We start from the raw sequence: 23562 nt of genomic DNA on the forward strand, positions 1-23562 counted from the left end.
TTGTGCAGTTCTTCATTGGTTACATAGCGATAGGCATTGGTAATCAATCGAAGAATCTTGTTTTGAGAGCGCTGTATGACTAACTGATTTGAATATTTAGTGCAACCCCATATTTGGGTCCAAATAGGTCCACCCCATAGGTCCAAATTGGCTTTATAATTGTATTATAGATCAACCTATTTGATTTTAGATCAAGTTGGGAGTATCTTCCGATTAACCAGTATAGTTGTTTTATTTTGGTTCTAATGTGTTTTGCTTTTTGTCTAACGTGATGCTTCCAATTTAATCTACCATCAAGATGGATTCCAAGGTATTTTGCTGATTCTGTTTGAGGAATCGGGCATCCATTGAGTGATATAATTAAGTTTTTATTATTTCGCCTTAATGCAAAATTAACGTGGACAGATTTGGAGCTATTAAGTTGAATTTTCCAATCTTTTGTCCATTTGTAGATTTTGTTAACTGCCACTTGCACTTTTTCTATTGCCCTAGGCAGAGATATATCTTTTGCCATAATAACTGTGTCATCAGCAAAGGTTCCAAGAAGTGTTTCTTTTGTTTTTGAAATGTCAGCAGTGTAGAGCAGATACAGGAGAGCTCCTAAGACGCTACCTTGTGGAACTCCAGCCGATATATTTTTAAATGTCGAGAACGCCTTTTCGTGGGATACTCTAAATTTTCTTCCGAATAAATATGACTCCAGCAATTGACAATGGTTACGCGGTAACAATTTGCTCATCTTACAGATTAATCCCAAATGCCAAACCCGATCAAAAGCTTGTGAGACATCCAGGAATATTGCAGGGCAGTATTTCTTTTCTTCAAACGCTCTTTCAATAGCCGCAGTTACTCTGTGCACTTAATCGATAGTTGAATGGTGATTTCGAAAACCAAACTGGAAATCTGGTATTGTTACCAAATGTTTAACACGTTTATATATCAGCTTCTCAAATAGCTTTGATATTGCAGGTAGTAGCGAAATAGGCCTGTAAGATTCGACTTGTTCTGCAGGTTTGTCAGGTTTTTTGAGCATAATTATTTGTGCAACTTTAAAGCATTCCGGGACATGCTTCAGCCTTAAACAGGCATTAAATATATATGTCAACATGATGATTGCTTTTCGTGGCAGTTCTTTCAATAATCCAGGTGAAATGTCATCTATACCAGGTGCCTTTTTAGGATTGAGGTTATCAATTTCTGTGGCAACTTCCAGTGAAGAAATTAAATTTAGATCTACATCGGGTTGATAAATAGGAGTTGTATCCATGGTAGATTCTATATCATTAGGCCGAAAAATGTTAGCTAAATATTCTGCGAACAATTCAGCTTTTTCATTGTCGCGTCGAACCCATTCATTTCGATCATTTTTAATTGGCGGTACTCGAATAATTGGTCTTTTAAATCTTCGAGTTGCTTTCCATAGCGAATAATCTTTGTCCGCTTGTGGGCTTAATTCACTTAAATATTTTGAAAGCAATTCTGTTTATACTCTTTGATCTTTTGATTCGTTTGATTACTAATTCTATTAAACGTAGTTTTGTCAGCAGCATTTCTGGTCCTGTGCCATACTCTTCTAGCTTTTCGCCTTTCTTTTATCATTTCTCTAATTTCGAGGGGGTAAAGTACTTCATATTCCGATTTCTCTCTTGCTATTGGGGTAGCATCTTTTGCAGCTGACCGAATTTGTTCAGTTATATGTTTGGTTTATCAAAATAAATTAAATATAATTTTTAATAAACCTTTTGAATTGGTACTTAAATTTAAAGGTTTATTTTTATATCTTTTAAAAAATCGATATGTTCTTATGTTCGAATATCCAGAAGACTGCAAGCACGATGAGGGATTATATTTGGAGGTCGATAAGAGAAACTTCTGTTGAACATTATAGGAAAAATAAAATTGTTAATTTTTAAACATTTGAACTCTATTTTATAACTAATGGATCGTAAATGGAAGTTCGTTATATTTTAACAAATTATTTTTATAAATATTTTATGTTACTTTATTGAGTTGCTTTTTAATATTTTTTCACACACTTCGCTAATGAAAACACTTTATTTACGATCAAATGAACATTAGTAATATTAAAGCTATAAAATAATTTTAAAATAATACAGCGGATGATGTTACTGTCTAGTATAACGCATTAGGTCGGTTTGTAAATAACCCGAGTAACTCGTACTCGATGGAAGTTTTGCTATTTAAGTGGTATCCTACACGCCCTATACTCCAGACCTTACTTCTTCTGATTACTGCTTGTTTCGACATGATGACCTGTTCGAGCAGCGGTGTATTTCATAAGAAGTTACCAAAATATCGGTCGATTCAAGGATAACCTCAAAATTCGAGATGGAATATAGTTAAAATTTATTTATTCAAAGTATTGGCTATTTTTTCAATTTGTCCAAGTCGACGAAGTTGCTCTGTAAGAGCATGGCAGTTCAAATTGATCATTTATTGTCGGTAGCTGTCGGTATTAACAGGTTCTCCAAGCCTTCCCCAAGAAACTAACCTGGATACTAAGTAAAATACACAGTGTGGTCTTGCGATCAAAATGATTTGGCCTTGCAGTCGATGGGCCCCACCAGGTCAGGATCTCAGGACTTACGAAGTGAATCCACATTTCATCACCTGTTACTATTCGATGCAGAAATTATATACCTTTTAAGATTTCACTACCGAATTATCAATTTTCTAATTGTCTCTCTTACAATTCATGTGGCATTTATCTTCTCATCTTTTGGCAAGCATCTACCTGTAAATAATAGCATTCAGAGGCTCGAGAGGTATTTTTGATCTCTCTCATATTAAAAAAACCATAAAATTACATATTTATGGGTACCAGTATAAAATTGAAATTATATATTGGTGCTTCATCTATTCTGACCATTTTTTTTTCACTTTAGAATGTTCAGAATATCAGGGAGATAAATGAGTAAAATTGTTAATTATGTTTTTAGAATTCTAATAATTATTTCCCAAAATACTGTTTTTATAATATCTGCATATTTATGGTGATATTTCGGTTATCTCTGGTAGATTGTCGGTCAGTGTTTAAACACATTTTGTGGCCGCTACCTGGCCTCTGCCTTATTTGAAACATGGAAAAACCTTTATAATAGGCCACTACTTAGAAGAGAAGGTAATTGTCAGATACAGTATGCTTTCAAAGTAAGCCTGACATATATGGCACCTTAAATAGAGCGAATAACAATTCACGATAAACTTAGAGTCGAAAAGTCTAGATAGAGAGACTGAATAAAAATCGCGATGATTCACAAATTGTAATTAGTGGAAACAAATTAACTAAAGTGTTTCGTTGATTATCAAGAAAATCTAGCTCAAATCATCAGCTGTGAGCAGCCAGAATGCAAAGAAAATCTATACCAACGTTTGCTACGAGAGCTGTCGAAAAAAGTTTAGCTCTTTATTAACAAAAATGCATTTACTGAGAAAAATATGTATAGTCTATTCAAAATTTTTTTCTACACACGTCATCAAGCTGTTTAATGTAATGCCTACTGCAATTTGTAAATTCGTTTTAGAATCAGACCATATTTTGCTTCTTATATTTTATTATGGTTAAAAAGAGGCACAACGCTGTCTGATTAGTTCGAACATATAACATTTTTGTTCAATTATTTTATTGAGATTAGAATTTTGTTGTATGTTAAAGCCAAACTGAACTAAGACTCATAGTTGATACGGCAACATTGCGACGTTTTGACGTCACAAATTTAGATAACGCGTGTACAAAATAACTTCGAACAGACTATATATGTTGTACCAATTTCACTCGATAATACTTATGTCCTTTTAAGGTGAAAAAAAAAATCACAATACATAAAATGATCTGATATATTAATAATTACATTTTACCAAACCTCATTTATTTATATTTGTCTATAAGTTAAAACGCCACATTTCGGATAATTTAATGTTGCGTCAATTAATCGTCGAAATGGACTTTTTACTAACCCCATTTCGCAAAATTGGAACGTTTGAATCCCGGCAAATTTCGTTTATTTTAAACATTTTCGGTTTTTCTATTTTTCCCATCCCCGAAGCAAGCAAACTTTCAATTAAACCTAAAAGGTTTTAACAACGTTGGTGGTTTTTATTTCGTGGTTGAAATCGCCTTTCTTCCAACCGGTTTGTATTACATGTGCCCGTAAATGTTAATTTGGCATTTGCTGCGTTTTATTAAAATTTCATGAATAAGTCGTGGTGAATTAATAGACCTATTTGAGAGAGGTAGTGAGAGTTAAGCCAATTAAATGTGTACGTCGTTGCGATATTACGAAAAGGCATATACTCAGTTATAATTTAATGAATTAAACACAAAAGGATATCAAAAAACATGTTTAAACAGCAAAATTTAAATACCTTAAAATTAATGTGAAAATAATTATAAAACCCTTACATATAAAATAGTTTTTTTAATGAATGACGTCTTATATTAGATATGAAATTAGTTTATTATTATTACTTATTTCCATTCAATTTTACTACAGTATGTACTTCCCAAATAAAAATAAAACTAAACAACTTAAGCTAGAGTTAAGAATACACTTATATACTAAACAAGTTTTTTATATATATCTTAAAGTCTCCTTTTACCAACTATGGGTTTATCTGGACTGCGCCTAAAGTTTAGCGTGGGCTCCGAACCACGATCCGCAGCAATAAGCCCACCGACTGACGAGTGACCAACTTTATAAATTCTCACAGAAGACCGTCTTACCCAGCCTGGTTACCGGCGTGACTGGGATCAATTTCCTTGTGGGATTTTACCTAGAACCTTGCCTAGAACATTATCGAATTTTAAACAATCACAAACATAAATTTACGACCATGCCCCAGCAGGATTCGAACCCGCGGCTATCGCGACAATAGGAGGACCGTCCCATCGCCTTTATCACCGCGCCACCAAGCCGGCTACTAAACAAGTTCGTGTGGTTGGATTCGCTTCAATCTTCTGATTTCCTGCGTGTTATCCTGTAGCTGTGTCGCTTCCACGTTGCTGTGATTTAGCAACCTAATTTCATATTTTAAGGTAAAATCTTAGATCACTTCGCATATTCATTTGATTTCAAGGTCATCGTGTAGCTCTTCGTTAGTTACGTAGCGACAAGCACTGGTAATTAATCGTAGAACTTTGTTTTGGAACTAGTTGGTTTGATGTTCTAGTGCAACCCCATATTTGCATACCATAGGTCCAAGTTATGTTTATGATTGACTGATAAACCAATCTCTTGGAATGTATGTCAGGTCGGGAGTATATTCCGACTAACCAGAAAAAATAAAAATATATAAAGTAAATAAAATAAGTAAAGATTTTTAAAAACTTAAAGCAATAGTTTTTGTATTTTGAATTTGTTAGGTTTTCATCTAAGGTCCTTTAGAAGAATTGCTCAATAATTATTTAATTACTTAATCGTAATTTCTCCTGTTTATTTTGCCTAACCTTCAAGCCTCATCTAAATAGATTATTTTTCAGTGATATTGCAATGTTTAATCGAAATAACAGATCAATTAAAAATAAACCAATGAGTTTCCCACTTTGAATATAGTTGGACGTGGTGTAAAGTAATGAAATATTGTTAAATTGAAATCCACTTCTTAGTGAAAAAGGATTCAGAATGCCACTTAATGTTAAAGAGAAACCATGTATCACAGTGAGTGGTGCGTAACAGGACAAAAAGAACAGCAGGACATCGCTGTTTGCCTCTAAATCATCCATTATTTACTGCATAGAAAGTGGGACAATAATTGATCTCATTTAGATTTATTATTGGGAGAAAATAGTATAGAATAATGCAGCAATATGATTAAATTATATTTTATATACCATATATATAGTTCAAGTTGGGAATATATTCCGACTAACCAGAAAAAATAAATATATATATATATATATATATATATATATAGACTAGTAACAATGTAATAAATAAGTTAAAAATATAGTCTGTTCAAAGTGTATTTGTACATACCTCATCAAAATGTTCAACATATTGCCTGACGCAATTTGTAAATTCGTTTTAGAATCAGACAATATTTTTTCCTTCGTCCGGTTGTCAGACGTATGCAAAATTCTTGAAAGCAATAATGAAATAACTCAATAACTCTAATCTATAAACTATTGTGGCTATATAATTAACTGTGCCTTTTAGATGTACTATAATGTTAAAATATATTTCATAGCATTTTTGTTCAATTATTTTATTTGGATTAGAATATTGTATGTCCAAGACAAACCCTCAAAAAAAAAACTAAAACTCACAGTTGATGAGGCAATATTGCGACATTGTGGTGGCAAAAATTTAAATGAAGTATCTACAAAATAGCTTAGAATAGACTATATGTTAATTTATTTATTATATTGATACTAGTCGTTGTCGACTCACCCACAATTTGTCTTTACAATAACTGAAATCTAGGTGTATATTTAAGAGGACCTTACCCTTATTTTAGTCCCTAATAATGTTCATGCATTAACTCTGCCTTTTTTCAACTAAATGCAACTTCATGTTACTTTGATTTTGACCTGAGAATGGAGTTTGCCCCCATATCTCTTGGCAGTCCCCTTGATTTCCCGAGTGACGGTTGGTATCTGAACGTCTCGGTGCAAGTAATCAATTCTGTAGCATCTCGATGCATCAATAATACTTTTCAGTATTTTGTTCTGGAAAACTTGTAGCTATGCTAGTTTTCGCGAAACATCCCCATAATTCAATTCCCTATGTCCTTACAAGTTTAAACACTTGCTTCTATAACAGCAATTGTTATATGCAGCAATGTTCCCTCCAGCGAAGTTCTGCATCAACCTTCATTCCAAATTACTTAGCGATTCTACTACATGGAATGATAGTATTATTTGATATTGGTGCGATTGATTACGCCTGAACTGCACATGCAGATATTTACATTTATTCATTTTTATTTTGCAGGTGAGTTTCATTTTTATTTTGCAGGTGAGTCCAATTACTTTTATTGCCACTTAGCTATTATAATGTTCGTGTGATTATTCGCTATTGTCTCTGATAGCAAGAATTGCAGTATCATAAGCAAATGTAGGCATGATTATATTATCTATTTGTGGTATATCACATGTGTAGAATAAGTAAAAAAGTGGCCCCAATACTATTCCTTGTGATACACCTGTTTTAGCTTCCCTAATTATAGATTAGGCCTCCACTTGTTTGAATTTAAACATTCAGTGTGTTGTTTCGGTAACATTTTCTGTAGCTTATGTACAAGACCGTCATTTCATACCATGGAAGGCTTGTGATACATCTAAGAATAAGGCTGGATATACTATTTTACCTTAATAAAATTTTTCAGTTACATCTATTATTCTATGCACCTGGTCAATTGATACTTGTTGATAAAGTCGACGGTTCATATAAATTATACTAATCGGTTTATATAAATTATAATAAAAATTAAGTCCATATAACAGCATTTTTATTTATGCGACAAAATCACTTATTCTTAGATATCATTCGCGCACGCGACGCATATTTTGTTAATTAAAGTATTATAGTTATCACGCATTGTACTAGTGAATAACAATCATTAATTAAAGCGAAAATAACATATACAGAACATAAATAATTGATAATTAATAGTTATAAGAACTACCAACTAAAATACAGTTTTAGTGTTCAAATAAATTAAAAATGTTCGATTTGTTTTAAATAGCACATTCCATTCGAGATCGACGTGTTTAAAAGTTCATCGACTCACACCGAGGTTTTGTTATTTCAAAAAATCCACAAATTTTGAGTAAGCATACAATTCACGATTTTGTGATTATTTTTTTCCAGTCTTTCCTTGCTAAATAAATACTTAGAAAAGAGGACAACAATCCACTGTTATTGATCTTAAGAACATTAAAATTTGTTTTAATTTGCCTTTTACCTCATTGTTAGTTGTTGTCGACTAACTTACAATTTATCTTTATAATAACTTAAATCAAGGTAAAATAAGTCAATTGAAAAGTCCCCGGTCGGATACATAGATGGCGCTACTAGAATTGAATCCATATGTTTTTTACTTAGCCCTAACCGTCAAAAGACGCGTCTATAAATTTGACAGCTGTCGGATCATTAGTTTGCGAATTATAGCATTTTTATTGAAGCAACTTTTCTTACGCGTAAAAATGTGTTTTACTGTGGTAGGCTGGGGAATTTTCAATTGACCTGTTATATTTAGGACAATCCATCGACCCTATTTTACTCTGTAATAATAATTATATAAAAATATTGCTGTTTTCTATCAAATTCACGTCACTATACTACACAATATTACATTTTTTAGTTCTTTTAGGTTTGTGTCCTGTCCTGGTGTTATCCAAAAGTTGTATCACTTCGACATTGAGAATGGAATTTCACCCCATGTCTCCTATTGCGATTTTGTAGATTTGGCGTGTAGACTAGGTATCTGGGGGTCTGGGTGTAAATAATCAGTCTTACTTGTGTGCACCTACAAAGCTCCTAGGACTTTGTCCTGAAAAACTTGTATTGTACTTATATTACTTCTCGGGGAACATCTTCATAAATTAATTCCATACGTCCAATAAGTTTCAATATTTGCTTGCATAATAGCAATTTACATTTCACTGATTATTGTGATTTTTCTCTAACTAACTAATATTTATAAATTTCAACTCTTTCTTTTTTCCAGCGAAGTTTTGTATCAATATTCATTTCGAGGTACATAGCTTTGTTGTTATATCGAACTATTGTAGAAATACCCCAACTAGGTGCAATTTAGATTAAGGATTTGTACGCGTGCTTGGCGCAGTGGTAAAGGCGACACGACGGTCTGGTCGGTGCTGGGGCATGGTCGTAAATTCACGTTTGTGATTCTTTAATATTTATGGTTGTCCGTAGGCAAGGGTACAAAATACGACAAAGAAAATGATGATCCCAGTCACGCTAGTAACTAGGCTGGGTAAGACCGGATGTCTTCTGGGATTATTTGTAATTTGGTCGGACCATGGTTCGGAGTCCCCGTTAAACTGTAGGTCCAGTCCAGATAAAGCCCTAATTGGTAAAAGAATACTTTAAAATATATTAAAAAAAAAGATCAAGAATTCTACACCACATGATTTACAGTCGGCTACTAATTTTTCCCTATATAATATTTTGACTTTATTTCACCAAAAATTCATAAAATAAATTTTAAATCTAGCTTTACTTAGACCATTTACACGCAACCAAGGATACAGAAAACAAAACGAAAATCAGATACGTTAAAATTCTAACACAGCAATGGCTCACAAGGTAATGAAGATGTTACACCTTTAACGATGTAAGAATTTAAAAAGTGTAAGGTTTTAAGAAATTATTTCAGATAATTTCAGATATTGAATATTACAGTTTTAAATTATACTCAATACTATAAATTAAATATTTGCGGTGTTACTGTGTATTAAATCGCATGGGGTACCTTTACCAACTCTGTGTTGAAGCCTTTATGTAGTTTACTCTTTAACCGACTTAAAAAAAGGACGAGGTTCTATGTTCGGCTCTATACATATTTTTTTAATGTATGTTCTCTGATTTCCCCGTCAATTATGGACCGATGTTCAAATTTTTTTTAGTCGAAAGAGTGCAAAAAATTTGAAAACGAATATTTGAAAGAATTGCTCGATGAAACCATCAATGGGGATCGTTATCGTCTACAATTGATGTGTTTGAACCGAGTACTGTTTGAAAAATGACCGCAATACGAGTAAAACACAATAGTATTGGTCTTCAGCATGATAATACTCGACCACATGTTGCAAAATGGGTGAAAACATACTTTTTTTATTATTTACGTAATACATTGTTACTAGTCCTTTCCGTCTAGCCTACAATTTGTCTGTATGCTAACTTAAATTTAGGTATATAACTAGGAGGACCCATGAGCCCTAACTCAGTCTCTGGTTAAATAATGTTTATACATATCCCTTCTGAATTTTCTAATATGTGCACCTCACTACACAACACTATACAAGATCAGATGGTTTGATTCTTTCGAGTTTGTGTCTTGTTCTGGTGGTATCCAAAAGTTGCAATATTTCAATATTCGTATGAGAATGGAGTCTTTCCTCATGCCCCCTTGCAATTCTTTCATTTTTTGACTAACTGTGGCTATCTCAAGGTCTCGATGTAGGTAATCAGTCCTATAGTATTTGGGTGCACCCACAATACCTCTCAGGACTTTGTTCTGAAAAAATTGTATTTTATTGATGTTACTCTTTACAGAACATTCCCATAATTAAACTCCGTATGTCCATATAGGTTTCAATATTTGCTTATATAATAGCAATTTATTATGTATTGATAATTGTGATTTTCCTCCAATTAACCAGTACATTTTCCTATATTTCAATTCCGGTTCTTTTTTTTTTTCTTCTTTATATGTTCCTTCTGGCGAAGTTTTGCATCGAGATTCATTCCGAGATATTTAGCGTTGTTGCTATATGGAATGATAGTGTTATTTAATATTATTGGTGCTTGTACGGTCTGTTTATAGGTGAACTGCACATGTATAGATTTACTTTCATTAATTTTTATTTTCCAACCTTGTGTCCAATTATTTATATTGTCACTTGCCTGTTGTAATTTTCGTGAGGCTTCTTCACTATTGTCTCTGACAGCTATAATGGCAGTATCATCAGCAAATGTAGCCATCGTGATATTTTCCATTTGTGGTATAGCCCAAGTGTAAAGTAAATAAAGCATTGGTCCCAGTACACTTCTTTGTGGTACACCTATTTTAGCTTCTTATATTGTAGAGTAAAGTTTTTCTTGCGTGACTCTAAATATTCTGGTTGTAATGTATGATTTTAATAGTTCGGTGTGTTGTTTTGGTAGCATTTTCTGCAGTTTATGAACAAGACCCTCATGCCAAACCTTATCGAAGGCTTGTGCTACATATAAAAATATAACTGAGCATACTTTTTGACTTTCGTAGGCTTTGTCAATAAAATCTGTTATTCTGTGGACCTGGTCAATTGTTGAGTGCTTGTTAATAAACCCAAACTGGTATGCTGTTATTAGGTTTTTTCTCTCTATGATCGGTTTTATTCTTTTCAACAGGAGTTTTTCAAAAACCTTAGATTTTACAGGCAGCAGTAATATAGGTCTATAGGATTTTATTTCGTTTGGTTTGGTCTCAAAATAGTCTCAAAATATGCAAAGTTCTATCGAAGTTGAATCCGTAAAATGTTTGGAACATGGAAAAAATAGCGGCTATCGGTGGACAATACTTTGAACTGATTTTTTACAAAAAAGCAATAGCAATGTATTAAAATAAAAGACATATCATAATAATATATTTTACGCATCCCTGGTATGTGATATATTTAGAGTAATTTCGTGTAAAATACACGCTATTTGTCACATAAACTAAATTGTACATATAATCAAGAGATGAGCAACAACGCCGTCATTATTTATTATTCCTCTCTTTATTAGACGAGATTGAATTAAGTTAAGTTATTTTTTTACCATTATTGGATTTTTTCGTAGACGAACAACCAGAGCCTAATGTGTGAAAATCCTCGAACACTTCACAATATTCTTGTTCTAATTCGTCGGAAAACATCGACCGCAAGCACTAAGGTTTTATTTAAGTGTATCGCGAATCTTTCCGAACTCCCAGCTCCAGTCGAAAACCCACCTTCCGCTTTACTTTTGTTGGTACAATCGAACTTTCGGTTAAACTTAAAGTGGCTTGACAGCTTTTCGGCGAGAAACTTTTACGTCCCTGTTTCAAATCGCACTTGTACTGGTTCCCAGAAGTTCACTATCATGTCTATTATTGGGCGAGTAAACCTAAAAGTAACTAAAAACCCGAAAGTCATTTCTGATAAGTATAAAGTTTATTTGTTGATATTATATGTTGGAATTAGTTCGTAGCGTTTTAAAATATGTAGCTTAAAAAATATGTTCCTTTAATAATCCATAAAGGTCCATCAGTCTTGTCAGTGCCATTTTGACGCTTGTCGAGACGACAATATTCTACGCTCTCAACTATTTCACAAAGCAAAACATCATTCCTGACGAAAAATTCGCCATTCATACGTCCATCAGGCTACTCGTCTAGCCGAACACATCCATCATGCACTTGACCAACGTAAAAAAATTGGAGCAGTCCTCCTAGATCTAACCAGCGCCTTTGACAAGGTCTGGCACGATGGTTTCATCGCAAAATGTGTGCGGTTAGGCCTCCCAGAAGATCTAATCGCTCTCATCAAGTCCTAGCTATCAGAAAGATGTTTCCAGGTCCGATCAGGAAAACACTTCTCGGTCGAAAACAAATTGGCGCTGGCGTACCTCAAGGTTTCCTGTTGGCTTCAGCCTTATTTAAGCTCTTTATTTTAGATCTGCCGAGAAAAGAGCACGTCGTCGTCGCGTTTTACGCTGGCGACACTGCTTTCTTCGTGGCCTCCAGGTTCGAGGTTACAATTCAAGAACGTTTACAAAAGCAACTCGATCATGCGGTCAAGTGGTTCAGACTCTGGAGGTTGCAAATCAACCTCCCGAAAACCCGGGCCAACATTTTCCATAAGAATCGTTACGCACTGGGCGTCTCGCAACTTAAGATCGACACCCCAACAATTCTTTGGCTGAATAACGTAACGTACCTAGGTCTCTACTCAACTAACTCAAATACTTATTTTACAAGGTATTAATTCGGTCTGTACTCCTCTACGGATCTAATGACTACTTCAAGTTTGTCAAAGGCAACCAGGTGAAACGGCTTCAAGCTTTCCAAAATAAGCTCCTTAGGAGAATCTCAAATGCTCCATGGTTTATCAGAAATAATCAAATTCATAGGGAAACTGACACTCCAGAAATCAAGCACTTCCTATCTCAATAATTCAACAAACAACAACTCAGCGGAAGTGAAAACGCGTTGTTCGCGAGCTGGTGGACATGCTGGGAGCTTAGCACCGCGTCAACCACTTCAACCGATGATTCGGTTGGCATTCCCAAATCCAGAAAGGTTCCGGAATAGCAACCTGCTATCTTATCTGTTCTGCCTTTCTAGCAGACTTCCCATCTCCATCAAATACGGATCTAACGCCTACTTCAAGTTTCTTACACCCAACCAGGTGAAACGGCTTCAAGTTTTCTAAAATAAGCTCCTCAGGAGAATCTTAAACGCTCCATGGTTTGTCGGAAATAATCAAATTCATAGGGAAACTGGCACTTCAGAAATGAAGCATTTCATATCTCAACCATTCCACAAACAACAACTCAGCTCAAGTTCTTCTGAAAACGCGCTTTTTTGCGAGCTGGTTGTCATACTGGCAGCTAGCTTAGCACCGCGCCACCGCTAACCCCCCCTTTTCCAGACTGAAACGACCTCATCCGTCGCTGCAGTCATAACTTTTGCCTCCATATGACAGCATCCAGTCGTATGTTAATTAAAGTACGAATTAATAGTTAGTTTCACTATCTGATATTTGGACGAGTTCTTGTGCCGAATAACAGCTGCCCGATTGGCGGATGCCATATCCCCAAATCTAATGTAGTAGAAGTAGAGACCCACAAGGGTCAACTGTGAGGCGGTTTCGGTTTAGAGTATTGCTAAGCCCAGAGTCCCACATAACCCGATCCAACTTGTCACTCTAGGGAAAGTCTCCGCGACCAGGTATGCTTTATGCATTCCACCGCCTGGTTTTAGACCAGAACAAAAAGAAAATTGTATAATCAGTCGCTAGCAAATTATGTGGGAATTTATTGGTGGCAAAAGTAATTTCGTATTTTTAAATCGACAGAATAAAATCATTTTTCGCAGAAATATTGAAAAGGTATATTTTGTTTTATTTACTCTTTTATTGTTCCATTCGACTTAATCTCTATATCTATGAATTTATGGACTTTAATTATTAGGTTTTTGGATATATTTTAATCAGCGATTTTTATTGGTGAACATCTAAATTATTAACGTAAACAAATGTTAAACAAATTAATCTAATTATAGAATGGCATAGTTGTAACAGTTTTCTACACAAAATAGTAGTTTTCCATTTAGTGTTCGATTTGAATACATTTGCTGACGAAGCTCTTCAAGTACTTTTAGAAACTGTTTATGATGCAGCTTCGTAATAATCCTATTCTCGGTTTTAGTTTCAACGATTCAAAAGTGGTGATTTATTTGTCAATGACAGAGAATGGCCAGGATAGTCCGTAGACAATGTGTTGCAAGAATTATGGGGTAAGAACATAGCTCAAACTCTCAAGAGAAAGTTTAGAGAGATTAATAGTTTTTAGCTGGTTGAATTAAATTTTTCTGGATATTTACATGTGATGGGAAACGTTCAAAAGACCAATAATCGTGAGTAGCACACGCTAAAACATCCCCTTACATGACACTCATCTACAAGTTGTAGAGTTTTGAAGGATACACCACCAAAAAAACCATAAGTACATGATAAAACCCGTCATGTACATATGTGAGCAAAAACGGTAGAGGCCAACATACTTTTTCTCTAATAACCACCAATAATGCTAAGGATTAGTTCCAACAAAAGTGGACTGGCAATAGTTAAAAAAATGAATTGACACGATGAATTAACTAATTATATAATACACTTATAATTCAACATTTAATTACAAGACTCATAAAAATGTTGTTTCTGAATTTGAATAAAATTTCCCCATTTTGCAAACAATACAAACAGCAAAAACTATTTTGCAAAATTTTAATGCATTCTAGAGACAAAGATAGAGACATATATCAAGTTTGTTGACACGACTTTTCTTTTAATTGTGATTTTCAGTACAGTAGAAAAATATCAACAATATAATGGTTTTCAAGACGGTTTGACTTTAACAAAATAAAAATTTTGAGTTAGGCATTCACATGTTTTTGTTTTTCTACCTGGCAATCCTGATTCTATATTCTCTTATAATAATATAATATATAATACAATAGGAGGTCTGCCTTGTCAACTTTAGCACGGCGCCAATAAAGACGGCTACTTCTATATTCTGGTAATCCGTTTTTTATTTGTATTTTGACAATTAACCGGTTTGATTATATTAAAAAACGAAGTTTCTCACTAACTGGAAATAATATACCGATTGCACAATTCATATTGATGTACAATTAATACGAATATTACTAGTATTATTTTATTTAAAAAAGTAGTAAAGTCAATTAACTGTTAATCAACTGTTTTATATAATAAAATAGCGTAATATAAAATACAAAAGAAAATAGATCAGTGCGATCAGTAAATTCGAAAATTTTTATTAAAAAAAAACACGTAGGGGAACAATTAAAAAAAGCAATCTTACTTCAGGAATATGAAGAATAAATTCATTACAGTTCTAAATATCTCGTACTGCTTTTGTTGAAGTGCCTCGTTGCAATAAAATTTGTAATGTGATTCACTATTTACACTATTTTCACTATTTGTCTGCTAGAAACCTTATTATAAAATAAAGAAAATTAATAACCATCAAAACTTAATTCTCTATATTAATTTAATAGATACAAAATAATTATTAATTTTATAGACATACTGAACAATAGTGTAGAATAAAATCACCAAAATATTCAACTGGTTTTCTTAAAAACAACAAAAACCCAATAAATTAAAATAGTTAAGAGTCACAAAAAGTCAACCAACAAAACCCAATATTAAAAAGTACAAAAACATATATCTATTATATCAATATTAAAAAATGTAACATACAATTAAACATTAATAAATATATTAATTAAAACACTATGACTATTATACAAGGTATATCTTAACTATCCCTGTAGAACTTGGTTTTTCCACAAGCTCATATCATATCTCCGTCCAGTTATTATAATACACCAGGCGTGAGAATGAGAGCCAGTTTAAGAGGCGCTGATCGATCGTCCGTGGAAGCTGAAAACCCGAAAATATTATGAACTAATACATACCATATACAGTATGTATCAGTAATGAATAGATCAAGAGAACTGATATTCAATAAAATATTATCACCGTTTGTAAAATATTTTCTGTAACTATTTTAAACTATACAAATATATACTACACAAACTACTGCGAATACTTTATAAACACAAATATATAAAGGGAATAAGACGTAATCCATAGTTTCGCAAAATATATCCAGAATATTCATTCTCAACTGAGCTAATTGCCATGACAAACTATACGCAATCGGTCCTTGTAAAGCTACTCCTTGGATAACAAGAGTTTATTCAATGTAAGGCCTCTAACTAAATCATGTAAAATATCATCACCATTTGTAAGAGGTTCCCCAACTATTTTAAACTATTACTATACCGGTATTAAAATGTATACTTTATGAACACAATTATATATGGTAAACCAATTTCAATTATAGAATTACTATAAAGGTAAAAAGAGGGTATCAATAGTATCCAGAAGAATATGCAGAAAACTCATTCTGAACTGAGCTAAATGAGTGTCCAAGTACTTCTTATGTAATTCAAAAAGTCTTAGAAATATATCATTGAAAGCATTGCTTGCATATTAATACTTTGCCATGGCAATCTCAGGACTATAAAACATTGAGTCTTATACGAGACAACTATGCGTTATTACACTACAGCATAGTGATATTTATCCCATGAACTGTAGAGATGTTATTAAAGGTTTTAGAAAAACTGGAGTAATCAGTCATCATTGATGTTTCGGCCGTTCTTCAATAAGTTGTTGAAGCAAAAAATTCCGATGATTTTTGTAAGTGTTTGAGAAAGTCCTAAGATGCTATGAAACTTAATCCAACACTGTGGTAATATTGAACGCTTAAAGAACTCTCATAAAATATATGTTCTTCATGTATACGTAGGTCAAATGTCTGTAGTTTGCGATTGGATTGTAGAATGACCCTGATTATTCGAATTCATAATCTAAATCTACCAATTAATGTTAATAAAAAAAAACAAATCCCATTCACCTGTCAGATGCTATAAGTATTGATTTACTAGTAAGAAGTGCTAATGAATTCTTAAGTGAAAATGAACTGAAAAACAATTAAAACTGAACAACAGTTTTATCATCTCATGGAGAGTATCTACTTTTGAACTAACACATTGCTGTTATTCACTATATGTCACCATAAATGGCCAATCAGTCACAACTGTTGTGCTGTTTTTCAAATCGCTTTCTATGATCTTGATCCACGTCTGTTTCAGAACTCTACGTTGTATCTTCTATCCAAGGGACAGACATATCTAAATTATTGTAGTATGTGTCTCTGAATCTTAAACGAATGACTTCTTTCGTTTACTCTTTCTGCAGAGGAGTCGGGGGAGTAGACTGTAGTGCCATTGCCTTTGTGGTTAGCATGCTGGATTTGGGCTGACCATTGGAACCTGCGGTCGAATTGGAGACCGAGGTATGATACCTTCTGGAGCCAGGGGATAGGAACTTTGCCGATTTGGAGGCGATTGGCGCGGAACTCTTTCTTGCGGTGGAACAGAATAGCCTGAGTTTTGCTCGGGTTTATCAGCAGCCGCCAGAATTTGTACCACGCAATCGCCTCGTTCAGTTGGACTTGAGGTCTGTCGCGGATGGCGTCGGAACTGTAACCGGTGGTAAAGAAAACTGTATCACCTGCATAAATTCTATGTGGGAATGTTTGTGGAGTGGGAAATCAGCCATATAAAGGTTGAATAGGGCGGGGGCTAGTGGAGCACCTTATGGGACTTCTGCGGAAACCTTTTGAAACATGGAGTGTTTGAAAGAGGCGGATATTAATCTTGATTGCAACACATTTTCGCTTCTACAGGCGCCATATTATATAGCCAAAAGCTATTGCATCTTGGCCGATTCGGCTTATTACATTATCAGTAATTGCCGCTTTCATCTCCTGGATAACTCATCAAAGTACTTGAATTCCTGCACATGTTCTAACTGGAACCTGTTGAAATCAACATAATTCCCTCCAAGAGTGACACACTGATTATAGCGACCCTCCAACTTCGCTTCAAAATAGGCCTCAGTTTCGGCGATCACCTCTTCATTCGACGAAAATTTCTTCGCAGCGAGCATTCTTTTGAGATTTGAGAACAGGAAATAGTCGCTGGGTGCCAGATCTGGAAAATACGGTGGATGAGGAAGCAATTCGAAGCCCAATTCATGGATTTTTGCTATCGTTTTCACTGACTTGTGACACGGTGCATTGTCTTGGTGAAGCAGTAATTTCTTTTTCTACAAATGCGGCCTTTTCTCGGCGATTTCGTCCTTCAAACGGTCCAATAACGCTATGTAATAGTCGCTGTTGATGGTCCTTCCTTTTTCAAGGTCGTCAATGAAAATTATTCCATGCGCATCCCAAAATACAGACGTCATAACCTTGCCAGCCGACTGTTGCGTTTTCCCACGCTTTGGAGCGGGTTCATCGTGTGCAGTCCACTCGGATGACTGTCGATTGGACTTCGGAGTGAAATGATGGAGCCATGTTTCATCCATTGTCACATATCGACGGAAAAACTCGGGTTTATTACGCTTGATCATCTTCAAACACTGCTCCGAATCTAGTCGTTGTTTTTGGTCAAAAGCGAGCTCGCGCGGCACCCACTTTGCACAGAGCGTTCTCGTACCCAAAGTGAATCATATGATGTACACGTTCAGTTGATATCTTTAGAGTGTCTGCTATTTCAATTAATTTCCATTTACGGTCATTCAAAATCATTTTGTGGATTTTTCTTATGTTTTCGTCGGTAGCAACCTCGTTTGGGCGTCCACTGTGTTCACCATCTTCAGCGCTCATTGCACCACGTCTAAACTTAGCACAAAAATCCTTGATAGTTGATTATCCTGGGGCTGTGTCCGGAAACTCGGCATCAAGCAAAGTTTTTGCATCAACTCTATCAAATTTCTAATTTATACACGTATCTTTTGATGGTTAGGGCTAACTAGAAAACATATGGATTTAATTCTAGTAGCGCCATCTATGTGCCAGGCCGGGGGCATTTCAATTGACCTGTTATGCATCTATAATAATGTGTGACATACAACACAGCAAATTCATATCGAGATACGCAATGAATCATGTAAGCGCAAATTGTTTATGCAATAAAGACAAGTAAAAACAATGCCGTCATTAATTATAATTTGTGCAGATAGTTTGTGTATTTATTTGAGAACGTGATTTATCCTCGACCTATTTTTAAAATGTTTCCATTAGACTTTATTGTGAGCGGACGATTGAATTATGTGCGAAATTTGTTCGGAAATAGAAACTTGAAACTCCGCAACGATGAGGGCAATAAATCGACAACATGTTCCAAGGGTGGGTTTTAAAAAAGACACATCCAAATGAAATTAACTTTAAGGGGTTTTTTTCATCGTGTAATGAATGTTCGAAAGTAAATAGGACTTCTTTAAAATGATAAAATATACTTATTAAACAACACTTTTATTTTATTAAAGATTTTAGATGAGATTGGATCATATTTTTAGGTTTATTTCAGGTGGTGTTCTTGATAATATCAGTACAAGGCTATTGATGAGTAAACACATTAGTTTCTTGAGAAATTTTAATTTTTCGAATAAGTGAAATCACATAGTCATAGATCTGGCGAATATTATGAGTAGTTTATAATTAAAATGCATTTCTCGACCAAGAAAACAGCTGTGTAAAGCCTGGCAATACAATGATGTATGTATGTTACCACAAATGTTATCACATGGACTGAAAAGTCTCGTGCGTAGCAAAGAAAATGTACTTTTGTTCAAAATTGGCTTTATTCATCAAAGTAATCTCCGTCAAAAGCCACACAATCATTCCAGCGCCACTCTAACATTTCCTTACAACTTTTTGTAGAATGATTTCCCTTTTGTCTCAAAATTGGTATGTTACTTAGTAACTGTCCACTCTGATGACGATCGTCTTGATTCCGGAGTGAAGGGATGGATCCATGTTTTATCCATTGTTACATATTGACGCAAAAAATCCGGTTTACTATTTTTGACATGTCCAAACAGTGCTCAGAATCATTAACACGTTCTTGTTTTTGGTCAACAGTGAACAAACGCGGCACCCACTTTGAATAGAGTCCACACGTCCTTTTGATACCTTTACGATGTTAGCTAATTTACGCAGCTTCATTTTTCGATCATTCAATGAGATTTTGTGGATTTTTTTTATGTTTTCTGGTGTCACTACCTCATTTGCACGCCCACTCCGTTCTGCACTGCACCATCGGTGTCCATACGACCACGTTTGAAGTCAGCAAACCAAAGTTTTATTGTTGTTTCTGATGGGGTACAGTCCTTATAAAACTTTTCAAGCCTTTGCTTCGTTTCAACTGTATTTGTTCCCAACAAGAAGCAGTGTAGAATGAAAACACGAAATTGTTTTTGATCCACTGTCTGAAAATAACAAAAGTAGGGTCGGTCTTGGCACAATAATTCACAAATTTATGAGTAGAATATCATGAAATTTTAACAGCTTCCGTTTGAAGGTTAGTACTAATAGCAACAGTATTTTAACCAAAAGGTTTACTAAACCATTTTAAAATACTCTTGCGTTAGTTCTATATCCATTTCTCTAGCGATGTAATAAACACTCTATCGCAAACAAAGCAGAAACATGGTTAGCAATTGTTCCTTGCTAATGAAATTTGAGGCCCGTTTAGAAATATCTCTACTGAGGACGCGGCCCACAACTCTGGCAGTTATTAGGTGGCATCAATAATATACGCCATTTTAAAAATGTCGTATTTACATTGAAACGTATCCTGTAAATGTTAATAAAGACGACACCCTATATCAAATAATAGAAACAATAGACGACTATATACGGGATGTTTAACTCGAATATTTAAGTAAAATTTCTTGGATACTCACTGCATAGTCTAAACTTTCAAAATAAGTTTGTATAGTTAAATGAACATTGTTTATAATTTTGATGTAACTTTTTAAAAGCAATTATTTAGACTTATTTGCATCAATTATTTAGCCTTAGGATACACTCTCTGTGAATCAACCAATAACTTGTTGGCATCTTCAAGAATTTTATGCAAAACATCGGTATTGCAGCTGATTGCCCAATATAATAGCTGGTTATCAAGCAATACATGTGTTATTATTCCTATTATATTGAGGTTAATTTAGCCACAAAAGTATATGAGGTATTCATCAATTTTTCATATAAATCACTATCGCTTGCATTTTATTGGGATATGTTCATCACTTAACACATTGCACATCACATTTTAATTAAATAATTGCAATTTTAATAGTATCTCAGGGAGAAATTATCGAAAAAATTCCAGTTTGTAGATGTCAGAGTTTCGAAATCAAACAAAAAAGTCGTCATAGTAGGCTGAATATGACTTTAGCCTTGTTTATACTGACTGATACTCAAAAAAGCAAAAGGTTTTTGTACAGAAAAATTGTTAAACCTTCAAGACGAGAAAAAAATATTTCTTAAAAACGTTCCTTATTTGATATGTTAAAGCTTATATAAAGTTTATTTTCTGTTTAATACATATACCATCAAATATTGGCGTCATATATTATAAAAATTGTAAACAATGATAACAGAATGCAGCTGTAGGAATAGGAACTGGATTCCTACCGTTATATAAATTGTTGATATATATTTCGATTACGGATAAGATAATCCTATTAAGTAAATAATGTTATAAGCTTAAGGTTAAAAGTAAATTCTACTTTTAGAACCATGATGAGTTTCCAATACAAGTAATGTTTCAATTTCTTGATATTATACTAATTCCATATCTAGCTTCTTCCATTGTCTTAATTGCTATGTAATGTTATCTATATGTCAATCGCTAATATGAATATTTGTAAAATTCGAATATATTGCTTGTTATTTGAAATATATTGTTGTAGTATTTAAGAAGCTCTCCCTTTTTTTATTGGAAGTATTGCCTTTTGCTGGTCACTGTTTTTCTCACCATTATTGTAGAAATTGTTGCAGAGTTGTATTTTTAGGTATCCTAGTAAATATAGTATATTAGGCATAATTTCCAATTAAGACTTTTTCAAGTATTCTTTTATAATTTTGTCGTTGCTCTATGGCATGCTGCATATCCGCTAAAATGACAGTTTTCGTTCAATGTTGAGGTCAAAATCGTCAACTATATTCAAGAGTAATCTCTCAATACTATAAGCAGTTAGTCGTTTCAAAAGCGTTCTTTATTCCAGCTACCGAAATAATTATTTTCGCAGCTCAGTGTTTTTGGTATAGCCCAATCTCTTAAGACTTGTATGCCCTTGTTCAAATAAATGAAAAAATAGAAAATATAGGTTGACTATCCATGTTTGGATCTCTGACAATCGGGCGGAACCCTGTCTTCTATAACTTGTGATCTAAGAAGTGTGCCTTTACAGCTGTATGGGCATTATTTGAAGACTATATGTGAGTTATTTACGTGCTTGATTTCGATTTTTCCTTTATGATTCATATGTAATACAAAATTGCATATGGCGGGAAAATATCGATATATAAGGGCCCTCTCGCCCTAAAAGTGAAAAAATAGATATGAAACGTGGCCTAACTTTAAAATAAATATTCAGGTAATCGTATTCCAATTTACGACTTTCATTTGTCTGTCATAAAAATGTTACTAAAGGCTCCGCCCAAACCTACTTCCAGAGCGGTTATCAGCGAACATGTTTTGAAAATATGAGAAGAGAAAAAATCAGGATAGGTAATAAGAAAGCAACGTAAAAATTGTTATTTACAAAAAAAGAAAAGACACTATTTATGTATGCAGTGCATGTCCTCGATATCATGGTTACTGTTTAGACTGCGCAAAAATTAGCCATAAGTGACCTCTTATGATTTATCTGAATAGGGTTTTATTTATTTTGTGAGCTTTAGTGAAAATTTCCATTAGCTTATGGTTGTTCATTTATTTCTATTGACTTCTTAATTTACTTAAATATATATTTTGTTTGTTTGTAGTAACATTTACTTAAGTTATTTTTTTCTCGTTTTCTTGCTGAGTATCTTTTTATCTTATTTTAATAGCTGATTCATTCCCATTAAAATCAACAATTTATTTTCCTATTCTGTCCATTTTATCCACCACGCGTTCGCGCGTTATGCGGCCTTCTTCAATTAAAATATCCTAAAGAGATGATGTTTGTTAAACTGAATATAATCAGTCCAGAATGCGTTATATTTACAAACATGACAGTCTAAAGAAATTGGTACAGAAAAAAAATTATTAGGTATTTATATCATTATACTTTTGTTAAATCGACTGATTAGTTAAATATCCATACAATATCGAATAAACACTGCGAAAATTGTAAATTAATTTAATTTATATAGACAATAAACTGTAATTGATATATTTAAAATAGTTTATAAACCCAATTATATTTATCAGTTCTCTTGTTCTATTGAACGATTACGTAACAGCGTTTTATACCATTAAATTCGATGTAAAAGTCCGAAGTTGTTCGGTTTCTCACAAGCCCTTATCAGTTCTCCGTCCAGTTGTTTAAAATTCACAGGGCGCGAGAATGACAAGGGTCTGGAAGAAAACGTCCTTTTTAGATCCCTCGATATCGTCTGGTGTGGTCCGGTCCTA

The 23562-nt window shown here is 34.0% G+C and overlaps 1 long non-coding RNA gene across 1 annotated transcript; it reads right to left on the minus strand.

The window, feature by feature from the left end:
* Positions 1–15778: 15778 nt before the first annotated feature.
* LOC143195737 (uncharacterized) lies at positions 15779–22425 on the minus strand. Its single transcript, XR_013005588.1, has 3 exons — positions 22393–22425; positions 20157–20362; positions 15779–15898 (listed from the first exon to the last, which is right to left on the minus strand). It is a non-coding gene; the product is annotated as an uncharacterized LOC143195737 (long non-coding RNA).
* Positions 22426–23562: the final 1137 nt, after the last annotated feature.

The sequence above is a fragment of the Rhynchophorus ferrugineus genome, unplaced genomic scaffold (genome assembly GCF_030347505.1).
Source record: "Rhynchophorus ferrugineus isolate W39M unplaced genomic scaffold, kcgeb_rfMv2 rfM4, whole genome shotgun sequence".
NCBI classification, from domain to species: domain Eukaryota; kingdom Metazoa; phylum Arthropoda; class Insecta; order Coleoptera; family Curculionidae; genus Rhynchophorus; species Rhynchophorus ferrugineus.